Raw genomic sequence first — 12,326 nt, 5'->3', positions numbered from 1 at the left:
CCAATATTGCATATTCCCAAGCATAATGGCCTAGATCAAATATGTACCAAACAAGTCATAAATGATCATTCTCAAACCATCACAAGCATACCAAAAGACCATACTTTTCAATAACTAAAAGTGGTTAAGATGACCTTACTTAACAAGCATTACAAGTCCATCATATAAACATAAACTTCAAAGACACAAGTATACTAAATCAACCATTTAATACATCCATGAGCCATCAATACAAAAGACCTATACATGTCATTATTAATCTTGGCCAAAATACTCAAAAACTACCAAATTGATTACAGGATAGTGTGATAGGTCTTCAACAAGCTTCCAACCGATCGAGCTTCCAAAAATCTATAAAACAAAGGAAAATAACTACGTAAGCAACGAATGCTTAGTACTCGCATAAGCTTTAAACATAACTTACCATTTCCAATAATAAAATTCATATATTAAACATAAACCTATACCTATGCCATGAGTTTAGTATAAGCCTATTCAAGCATCATCAAGCTCACATGTTAGTACGTTCAACAACAAAACATATAAACTCATTTATATCGTAAGTAGATTTTATAAGATACATTACATACGCATCAACCCTTGCATAAAGTCATGAACATTTCCATTAAGTCACTTACCATTCCATTCCTTTTCTTACCCTTTGAACCATCTAAAATTGCATCAGATACTCGAGAAAGATCACACAAAGTGTGCCTTTACATATAATCGTAACCTTTCTTTTACATCAATGCTCACACGGGCCATGAAATAGGTCTACTCACACGAGCTATGGGTCGGAATGTAAGCTAAACGATGCTATTCACATGAGCTGTGGAGAATCCGCAATAAATGCAGGACCTTAGTCATCGGTAGGACATTCAAGACCAGCATCTGAAACATGAAATCCTTAATGACATGTCATTTGTATCCTAAGAATTCTTAAGGTTCAACCATGACTCAATATTCGTCAATTCATCATAACAATGATACATTTATATATATTGATTCATTTACATTAAAAACAACATAGTCAACATTCAGTTTAAGTAACATTAAAATGATTACAGTTCATACGAATTTACCACGATAAATACAGTTGTAAAATAAAATCGACGACTAACTTTTCTTCGATTTTGATCCATTTGGCTCGTTTCTTAATCTAAATAATAATTTTTATTCAATTAAACCATTCAAATAACTTAACATAATTAATTCAAGCCTGTAATCCATTTTAAGGTAAATTTAAAAAATTACCCCTAATATTTTAACATTTATGCAATTTAGTCCCTAAACTCGAAACTTGCAATTTTACCATTTTTAACCATAAATCATTTAGCCATTTTTTTATCGAATCTTATAATAGCCTATATTTATCCATAATTTACATTATTTACTCTTCATTCTACTTTAACAACTACTAGAAAGCCTATTGTTCCACGAACAGTGCCTCCTGAACGGCCATTTGGTCCTTCATGAATTTCATTTGCTCCTGGAGGGCTAGGAACTACTGTAGAGGAGCCTCTTAGGTGAGAGGAATTGGCAACTCCTGACCGATAGAGAGGTTTAAGTCCACAGGATGGAGGCTCTCCAATAAACTACATTGTTAAAGTTTTTCAATCTATCGGTGAACCATCCAGCGAACAAGTCAGCTTCATCATGTTGGGCACCGGAGCCCGACGCTCCGACTTATCCTGATGATGAGTTAAAGGGGAAATTGTCACTTAGGTGAGCTATTTTTTTCGAAAAGAAAACTTAATCAAACTTGAAAAAATCTGATGATTAGAATTACGTTCACGCTCACTGCACCAATTGTTGAGTAATATTTCTCTTGTGTCTTATTGATATGAATATTCGAGTATTTACACATGTTTTTACAAGTACTATTACAGCTTATGATATGGCCCCACTATTTTGTCCTAACTCTGCCACCCCCAATACTAACATTCTCTGTGAACTCCAAGTCTGTTGGGTATGTGCCTACGAAGCACGCTGTCCTTTCTGCTACTAGGACTGGTGCTCTAGGCAGGCTCTATACTCACTGGACACGTGTCTGGATGGCCTACAGAGTACATGGCCCTTGCAGTGAGTTTCTTGGGTGTATGCGAAGTGAGACTGCGATCTTCCCTATGTTCTTGTTGTGAATGAGAAATACAAGTTTCCAATCTTCAAATCCATTAATGGCACAATCTCAAATTGCTCAAGGGGGCTGGGGACGATGGGTGGTTGGGGTGGTTCCATTTGCCCCCCCACCCCCAGGTCATTAGAAGAACCAGCGGTGGCTAAACCAGCGGTAGCAGAACCAGCGGTTTTTGGCCAAGGCCAAGACAAACATTTTGAAAAAAAATCTTTTGAATTTTGAATAGTCGTGGAAAACAATTTCATTTTTCTTTCATTCTTTTCATTCTCCGCTCCCCCAAAAAAAGGAAAGACTTCATTTTCACTGTACGAGTAGTGAAAAACTATAGTTTACTTTTATTGGTTGTTGACCAACGGAAAGTGTAACTTTGCCTTATGAACTGGGTCTGTGGGCTAGTCCTGCGACCTTGCCCTGTGAGCTCGCACAAGGTGGATTTGTAGCCTTGCCTTATGAGTTGGTTGGTCTTGTTGTCTGATCGTGGTCTGGTCATAGGCCGAAGGCTCAGATCCTTTCTAGGACTCGGGTCTTAGGTTATTGACGTATAACAAATCAACATCTAAAAACTATTATCCAATTACGATGTTAGGAATTTTATACAAAATCAATATCCCAAAATCAATAAATAAACAAAAAAAATAACATATTGCAAAATAGTCCTAATCTATCACAAGAAAAGCTACTCTTAACTTTCTAGAGACTAATCAATAAAGCTAGAAAAGAAAAGAAAAGAAAAGTTGTTACCAAGTTAGGGAGACTCCTTTGAACGCATCAAAAGATTTAACACCTATTTTATAAAAATAATAGACAGAGCGTGAGAGAATAAGAGAAATTTGAAAGAAAAGTAGTGAGTGTAAGAAGAAAATAAAAGAATTAGAGATTTTTTATTTTTTATTTTTTTGAGTGAGGAGAAATTCATTTATTTTTATATAAAATATTTAACTTTTTATTTTTCAAAAATTTTGACAGCATTTCTCAATTTTTTTTGTGGGAACATATTTTTTAAGACATCATTTTAAAAAATTTTATCATCAATTATATAATTTATTTAAAAAATTATAAGAAATATTTTATTTTATTTTCTCTTTTTGGGTCAATTGACTCCACGATGGTGTATATGACTCGACCAAGCCCATTTTTTATCAACAGAAACAGGCTTAGATTACTTGGTATATGACAACTATCTCGGAGCATGAACAAAGTAGCTTCTAATATGGCATCCCAGCATTAATGGTTCATTTAACATATGTTGGTAAAATCCAAATTTCCAGCCGACCTTCTAAAGAAACTTAAGATTCATTCAGAAGTTATTAACCTCAGTTACAAGTCAAGTGGTCTAAGAATTATAGTTGTAATACCTTAGTGATAGGTCATACATTCCCCCAAATCTTAGTCCTCCAACATTATTTGGAATTACAAAATATCTCTTGCTTTACAAGAGTTATCATTCATATTTCTTTTGTGAATTTATTTTAAATGCTATTACTTTTACACTATATTTGGTTAAATATAATTATAGGAAAGGAAAATAAAAATAAAAAGTAGAGGAAGGTTAAAACAAGGAAAGTATATATTTAATTTTTGTTTGGATAGTTAGAATTTATAATGGAAATTAAAGAAAATGAATTCTTGCACATTTTGTTTAGTTAATTGAATCTTAACTCGATTGACATATGTTCAAATACACTGAAGTATATTATCTTCCTATTTATGAGTTGGGGAGAGGCTATGGGTAGTATTAGGCCTTGTCTCAAAAAAAGTAAATATGATCAGAATCTATAATGAGATTATTTAAAAAAATTGTGAAAAGGAATAGAAATTATTTATTTTACATAAATTTTTCAAATTTATCTTTTGTATAATTAATTAATAACAAAATTAGATTAAATATTATAGAAAAATGAGAATACTCTTCATAAAAGATAAAAACTAATGATAAGATTATTAAATTTTTAAATACAAATTTATAAATATATATCTAATCATCTAAAAAGATTATATCCAACCTTTGATAGTTAAAAAGAGTCCATTTTATTTTTTTTTATTTTTTTTTTTTTTGCAAAACTAAAAATAAGTTTTTGATAATAAAATCGTTGAAAGATAAAATTGATTTTTAACTTTAATCCAAATTATTTTACACTTCCCTTCCCCTCACTTTCCCCAAATTGGGATATTAAAGAATAATGGAAAGTGAGAGATTTCCAACCGCTTTATTTTCCGTTGTTTAATCAAAATATGACATTCAAACAAGGGAAATGATTATCTTTTCCCTTGATTTGCTTAGCTTTATTTTATTTTTACACTATGTTTCGATTAAAAGTAGTAAAATAAAAGAAAGTAAAATATTCAACTTATTATTTTATTTGGATAGTTAAATAATTTTAATCATTTTTTCTTTGGATGGACCGTGTAAAGGAAAGAAAAGGATTAGTTATAATGATTTTTTATAATTATAACATTTTCATAAAACTATTTATAAAAGAAAAAGAGGATAAAAAAACATTTTACATCTTAAAACTTATTTTACTTTCATTTCCTTTCCTTTCCCTTAGGGGTAAAAAAAAACTTAAAATAAGGGATCGAACTTAGAGTTGTCCATGGGCCAAGCTTTAACAAAATTTTAGGCTCAATTAATAGGCCCGACTCGACCCCAAAAATGGGCCTAAATTTTTTTCCAAACCCGGATAAAAATGATAAAATCCGGCAGTCCACCTATATTAATTTTTTAAATTTTTTATATAAAAATTTTAAAAATATTTAATACACTAAAAATATTAAAATAAATATTTCTCAAAAAATTGAAAATAAATTTAAAAAATCTTTATACTTAAATAACATTAAGATAAGTGCAACTTAATAAGCAAATACATCTAAAATGGTAGAAATTAACAATAAACTAAGTGTTATACAATATTCAAATATTAACAACAAAATAGTAGCAACATAATATTGAAATGGTAGAAAATTAGTGGCAAAAAGTGGGAAAATAGTAGGGTTTTTTATTGCAAATTTGGGTTAGGCCCGGACAAAAAAACTTACCGAGGCTCACCCTATTTTCTAAACGGACCTTATTTTTTGTCCAAACCTTCCATTTTTCGAGCGGGCCTTCGAGATGGGCCAAGTAGCCTGGCTCATGTACAACTCTAATCTAGCCTAACTTATAAAGTCTATCGAAACAAGGGAAAGGATGATTATTTCCCTTACTTTCCTTTCATTCCCCTCCCTACCTCTAATTCAAACATAGGCTTAGGAAATCCAAACATGTTGGGCTTTCTCTATGTTTCAGATCTACATGTTAATCTATAAAAAAAATATTATTTGGAATAGCCCAATTGAAATAAACATTTTTAAACTTTTACTCTGGTGATAATTAATTGAGGCTAGCAGTTAGGGACTCTGTTAGGCCCAAAAATACCAAGACTGGATGAATTGGTATTTTAAAAATCTTGGCAAACTCTTCTAAAGGAAGAAAAAATGAAAAAAAAAGTTTGGACATTTCCATTTATAGTGGTTCAATCCCAATTGCCTACCTCCACTACCTTGGTATACATCAACCAAGGATTTCCCAATTCGCTATACTTAAATTGATACCTTTCAAGAAGAATGTATAACATTTACAATCTCTATCTTTTTTACAAGGCTAAGATAGAACCTTCCGTCTAGTTTTTATGGCTTAACTAGAACCCTTTACAAATTACTTAAGGTTTAACCTTAAATAGATCTTGCAATACAAAGCTCTATATCTTAAAGATTTGAAATGGTAATGATAAAAAGATCTAATAATAAGAACCTAAGAGATATGTACAAGAGAAAATGAAGAATTTGAGGCTTTTCTCTTAATTTCTATGCTTGGATATTCATCTCTTGTATCTTGAAGTGTTCTTGTTGTGTATATATAACAAGGGAAAAATTTGTGACCATTTATAACCGTTGGGGATAATTTCTAACCGTTAGAAGCATTGCAAACAGACTTCTATCGATACAACTCACAAGATGTATGGGTAGAAGTGGACTTGTATTGGTAGAACTGGATGTAATAGCCCGTTTTTCAATGGTGTCGAAAATAGTGATTTCGGGATCACAAATTCAACGAATAAGTTTGTATAATTAATATTTTAGTTATATGAGTCAATAGTAATTTTTATATTGAATTTTGATTTGATGATTTTAAACAATTGAATTAAAGTTAGTATAAGTGATTTGGTTCAAAAGTTAAGTGGTTATTGAAAAAGAGGTATTAAGACCTCGTTTCTATAATATAAAGTCGTAAATATTTTTATTAAATATTTATAGAGTCGTATTATATGTGAACTGAAGTTGGGTCTGGTAATTTTGATTATTTATTGCTTAATTGAGGTAAAAAGATTAAATTGTAAAAGAGGTTAAAGTTAATTGCTGTAGATTTAAAATAGTAAAAGGATCAAAATGGTAATTAAATCATGGTCAAAAAGTCCAAGCGGTGGTAGATGTTAACCATTTCACTGACTTTTGGGTTATTTGTTTATTTAGTCCTAATAAGTTTAAGGCCAAATTGTAAATAAGTTTGTTTAATTGGAATTTAATATAATTAAAGGACTAATGGTGTAATTGGACCCTCTTTAAATGACCTAATAATAGAAATGATAAGAATTCTCTAGAGTTTGGTAAATTGTATTTAATTCCTAATTAATTGAGGATTTACTAATTAATCAATTCTCATATATGATTAAAAATGGTGGTTTGGGGGCCATAATTTTGATGTGTCAGATCGTAAATATTAATTATTTAATATTTACAGGTTTATTAATGTCGTGTTAAAATTTGATTATGAAATTTTATCATTTAGATAGTTAATTAAGTGAAAAGAACTGAATCGTAAAAATTGTAAAAGTGGAATTCTATAGATTAAAGGCATCAAATGATAATGGGAAGGAAAGGCAAGGCCTGTAAATGGTAAATAGACCATTAGGAGAGATAGTGGATGGTATTGGGCTTTAAAATGTTGAAATTAATCAGTAATTAAAAGGACATTTTGGTAAATTAGGAATTAAGTTAAATGTAATAGATAAATAAGTTAAAAATCAATTTAATTTCTTCTTCTTCTTCACAAATGAAATCTGAAACCCTAGATTAAGAAAAGTATTGCATTCGACCAACTTTGAATCCTCAATAGATTCTAAACGAATGGAAAATCGAGGAAAAGAAAAAATTACCAAATAGCCCTTATACTTTTTCATTGCTGCAGTTTAGTCAGGTAAGTTCATACGGTTTAATTTTAGTACATTTTTAAATGTATTATAGGAACTTAATTGCATAATATTGGATTATATTAATATGTGTAATTGGAAATGCAAATAATGAATTGAATTGACATTAATCACTGATTGAGATACTATGAGTCGTTACTGTAAATCAATCTTGTAAGTTCATATATTTATTTATGCTTCTAATAATCCTTGTACTCTTTGTTAACATACGGTTATTGAATGTTATATTATATACCAAATGAGATCAGCGAGCGTTACCCACTAATATACTGGTTGGTGCTCAAACGAGCCATACCTACTGAATCTATTGAAACGTATGCACTCTTAAGCCATACCTATTGAATCTATTGAAAAGAATGCTCTAGCGAGTAAAAGATTCTACTGATATACTGAATAAATCTCAAGGAACGTTATCCACTGATATGCTGAAGAAGCTTAGTCGAGCGGAATCTACTAGTATACTAAGTAAAGCTCGAACAAGCATTGCCCACTAAATATACAAAACTACTGCACTGATTGTTAATTATTGATAAAGGTTGTATTTTATGGAATTTCAACCTTTAATTTTAATTGATTACTATGTTTAATTGGAAAGGTATATCAATATATACAAACGAACTTACTAAGCTTTATTCAAGCTTACATGTATTTGTCTCATTTTGTAGATTATGTTTTGAAAGCTTAGAGGATCTAATCAACACAAGAAATCACACTATCCAAGAGATCTTTGGTAGACATTGTTTTAGTTTGGTATATATGGCATGTAGTAGGACCTCTTTATATATATGATATTGAATCCTAGTTTAAGCAAATTTACTTAAGTTTGTGTTATGTGTTGTGACAAATGAAATTTTGCATGTTTCATCTAAGTTTAAGTGTTAAGCATGCTGGTAAAAAACATTGACAATATGTGAGATTATGGTTTGAAATGAATTGATGTTTTGATATGTAACTATACCTTGTATATGCAACCTTGAAGATGGAATGTTATGAAATGATTTGTGGTGTCAATGAGAGCATATTGGTTTGATATATATTTATATAGGTTGAATCCATTGACATGTTTTGAATGTGTTTGAAGATGGTTTTTAGCCTATTAAAGTGTGTAATTGAATGTGTTTAAGCTCATAAGCAAGTGGGTGAAAATTTAGCTTGGAATTGGTCATTTTTGGGCTCACACAATCTGGGACACGAGCTGTCACATGGCTGTGTGAAGCACACGGGAAACTCCCAACGGGCGTGTGCCTAGAACATGTTTAAAAATAGTGTTGGTGCAGTTCTCACACGGGCAGACACACGGCCTGTGACACGACCGTGTGATCCAAATCAGAGAGTTACACGATCCATGCACATGAGTGTGTGAGGTAGCACACAGGCGTGTAGGTTAACCACACAGGCTGGACTCTGTCACATAGCCTGAACATACGGCCATGTGACCCTTGACTTGAAAATTCTCAAATTTTTCCTAAAAGTTCTAATTTGTTCTGATTTGGTCCCTAAATGTTTGTAACTTATTTTTAGAGCTTCGAAAGCTCGATCTAAGACCCAAAACTGAATGATTTCTTTCTTATTGAATATTACTTGTAATTATGGAATTGAATTGATTATTGATTGTAAATCATATTAATTGTTCCAACTTGACTGGTAATATCCGGTATCCTATTTCGGTAACGGAACAGGATATGGGTGTTACAGTGGACTAGTATTGATAGACGTGAACTTGTATGGGAAAAAGTGGAATTGTATCAGTAGAAATTCCTCTAAGTATCGGTAGAAGTCTGGAGGTATGCTTGAATTGCTCTCTGACTTACTTCTACCGGTAGAACTCCCCCCAAGTATCGATACAACTTCTCAAACTTGTATAAAATAAGTTTAAAACACTTAAAAACTTTTAGATAAATTAAAACACATTTAAATCATATTTTTTAATATTTTTCAAGTCTTTGAAAATGCTTTGAAAATGTTTGATAAAATTTTCAATTATATTTTCACCAAATGATTTAGGACATATAATGCATATAAAATTTATCTTAAATGTTATGTCAAAATATTGGGATATCAAAGTTAATAGACTCTATTGATGGTCAACATCTTTAGCTAATTAAAAACCTTAAGGCTTTTCTCGGTAGGGTGGAAAGAAAATTGAATGGATGGAAAATTGAATGGATAGAAAACTAGAAAGAAAAATATAATTTTTCTTTCCATATGTGTATTTGGTAGGAAAGATGGAAAAGTGAAAGAAAAAATAAGGTTCTTTACTTCCATCACTTTATAAAGTTGAAAAATAAATGAAATGAGAATAAAACATTTGAAAAATGCATAATTTTAAAGTAACATATGCATATTTTTCATTTTCTCTTCACTCATTTTTTCAATTTGGCAGGATTAATTTTTATACATTAATATAAAAAATGATATCTTTTCTATTCTCTTTCCTCTTATTTTTCTTCATTTTAAGTACACTCAAAAATTATTTTATTTCTAGTTTTTAACTCACTTCTCCTATCCTTCCATTTTCTCACCCAAGGTTTCATCCTTATCTTTCGCTTAACACCACTTACTTCCCCTAAATTTTGGGATCTTTTGCCCAAGTGTTGGGCATGATGTAAGCTCAAGGAAATTTTGTTTTCCTTTATAGATTATGCTTTTGAGAAAAGAGTCTTTGGCTGGTTTGAGGAAGAAGAAATCAATGGGAGTATGTGACACTTGTTTATAGAATAAAAAGCCTGCTGTCGATAATGTTGATTTAACCAATAAATATTTTAATTCCAGCCAGTGGCTCCATATAGATTTTTTTTTCTTGGCGTGTTCATCGTCCTGTGTTGTAGATGAAAAACGTCCATGTTATCATGGTGGGCAACCTTTCCCATTAAAATACAAAGCCATATTCCGCAGTTTAGGACATCATGGGAAATTAATTCCCTGCTATGAAGTTGGGTGCTCTGCAATGAAGGCCAATCATTTTAACAGTGGAGACTGGTTCTAATCTTTTCCAGTTCAATAAAAGATAGTATTTAAGCAGTTATCTCCATGTACCCCAATCTATATTCCTAATCGTGTAATTGTTATTTCTCTGCCCTGTGAAATACGTGTTTAATATGAGTACGGTTTGGCTTGATGCAAGTGAGTAGAAAAATGCTCAAGAATTGATGTATCAAGCATGCCATCCAGTTTTGCTGATTAAGAGTGTCACCATAATGGGGCAACAACGGTCTGCAGTTTTGGAGAGGATACGGCCTGAAGTTTTTATGCGGTGACAAAGTTTCACATGTAAGTATTTGTCAAGCAGCCTTTTCTTCTTTTCTTTTTTTTTCTTTTTTTCTTTTTTTTTTTTTGTTTAAATTGTAATTGTTAGCCATATATGGATGCCCACTTTATGGACTGTATTTGACAAGAAATGGAAAAAAGCAAAAGATAAAGTTTCATGACCCCATGTTTTCTAACATCAACACCTGGAGCCAGTATGTATCGTATTTAGCCCTTCAATAATTTAAATTTTGTCAAATATTATTTGTCCTACCCGCAATGCATCATCATCATCATTTTGTAAAAGAGCTGATACTTAGTTGAGTTAGCTTACTGGAGTTATACTACTACCATGGTCAATGATGTTGGTTGGAAGATGGATATTAGAAATTAGGACCCATCAAAGCGGGCGGAATATACTCGTCAATGGACTCCATCACTCGGTTACATGTTGCATCTTGCATGTAATGATATTGATGTCTTCTTCTCTTGCTCCGTGTCGCTCACTTTTTTCTCATTTTTCTTTTATTGGAACGACAATGATTGAAAACTAGCATTTGCTTGGCTCGCAGATTGTGACCTGATTAGCGGACCCAACCTTTCAAAAAGCCTCTATTGATGGCTTCTTTATCGTATATTGCCAGAATTACCAACTGCTGCAGCCTGCAAGTGCTTTCTGCACCAGCCATGGTGTGCCTACACATGTAAAAACAAAAAAAGTGGTACATCTTTTTCCACTATCAAAGAGTGCCGGGGGTTGTTGTCAAACGTTGTCTTTATATTCTAAATCCATCCCTTTTTCATCAGTTTCACTGGGCATGCCCTATTTATCTACCTTTCCTTTCCAACTATATGCGTCTCATATTATGACTTCACTTTTTACACATTGAAATACATACAGGTGTCTCTTGTTTGATTTGGACTTCTTATACCTTGTTATCAATTTTAAAAAAATAAAAAAGAATTACCAATCATGTAGTCTTGGGGTGCATATCATGATTTACATGCACATCAAAAGCTGGAAAACAGTACGTTTGATCATTTGGAAATAACCAGTGGTTCTTACAGTTCAATGAACTGGTCTGGACTCAACTCCATGTTTAGAATTTGGGGTTGAAAACATAGTACAGGCCACATATCTGCAAATGTCTGAACATGAGTTCACGGGACAGGAACCAGGGTCTGGTAGATACCCCATGGATCAACTCTCAAACTTTTAAGTTCAAGCTTTCATTTGGATAAAGCCAAAAAGAAAATGCTTATGATTGGCGTAGCTATTGCGGTGTGAGTCATCCAAAAAGAGAGCCATGCGGCGCTTACACAGCCGACCTATAGGACTGGCATTTGGCACTCCCTATATGCAATCCTTTTTTTCTCATCAACAATCATCTTTAAAATATTATATTTTCTTTATTAATAATTTATATTATAACTAATAAGTTTTTCCTGTTGATAAAGATAAAAAAAAATTTGGAATTATACGTATATTTAGTTGAATTTAATTAATTGGAATTGAGTTGAATTAATTATTAAATAATTTAATTTAATATTAAATTTTAATTGAAAGTAATCATATACTTAGTTGTAAGTTTAAAAATTATACTGTATAAATTAAAAATTTATCACATGTATTGCGAAAAATTAATGATATAATTCAATGCGATATTTGTCATACTTTTTAATCTGTTTGTAGAATTTAA

General features: G+C 31.6%; 1 long non-coding RNA gene across 1 annotated transcript; it reads left to right on the top strand.

Moving 5' to 3' along the window:
• The first annotated feature begins 9,682 nt into the window (after positions 1-9,682).
• On the top strand, positions 9,683-11,542 carry LOC107908277 (uncharacterized). The gene is made up of 2 exons (XR_001686950.2): positions 9,683-10,650; positions 11,199-11,542. It is a non-coding gene; the product is annotated as an uncharacterized lncRNA (long non-coding RNA).
• The last annotated feature ends 784 nt before the right edge of the window (positions 11,543-12,326 follow it).

Source organism: Gossypium hirsutum, chromosome D02 (assembly GCF_007990345.1).
Source record: "Gossypium hirsutum isolate 1008001.06 chromosome D02, Gossypium_hirsutum_v2.1, whole genome shotgun sequence".
NCBI lineage: Eukaryota > Viridiplantae > Streptophyta > Magnoliopsida > Malvales > Malvaceae > Gossypium > Gossypium hirsutum.
This window is presented reverse-complemented; position numbering and strand designations above follow the sequence as displayed.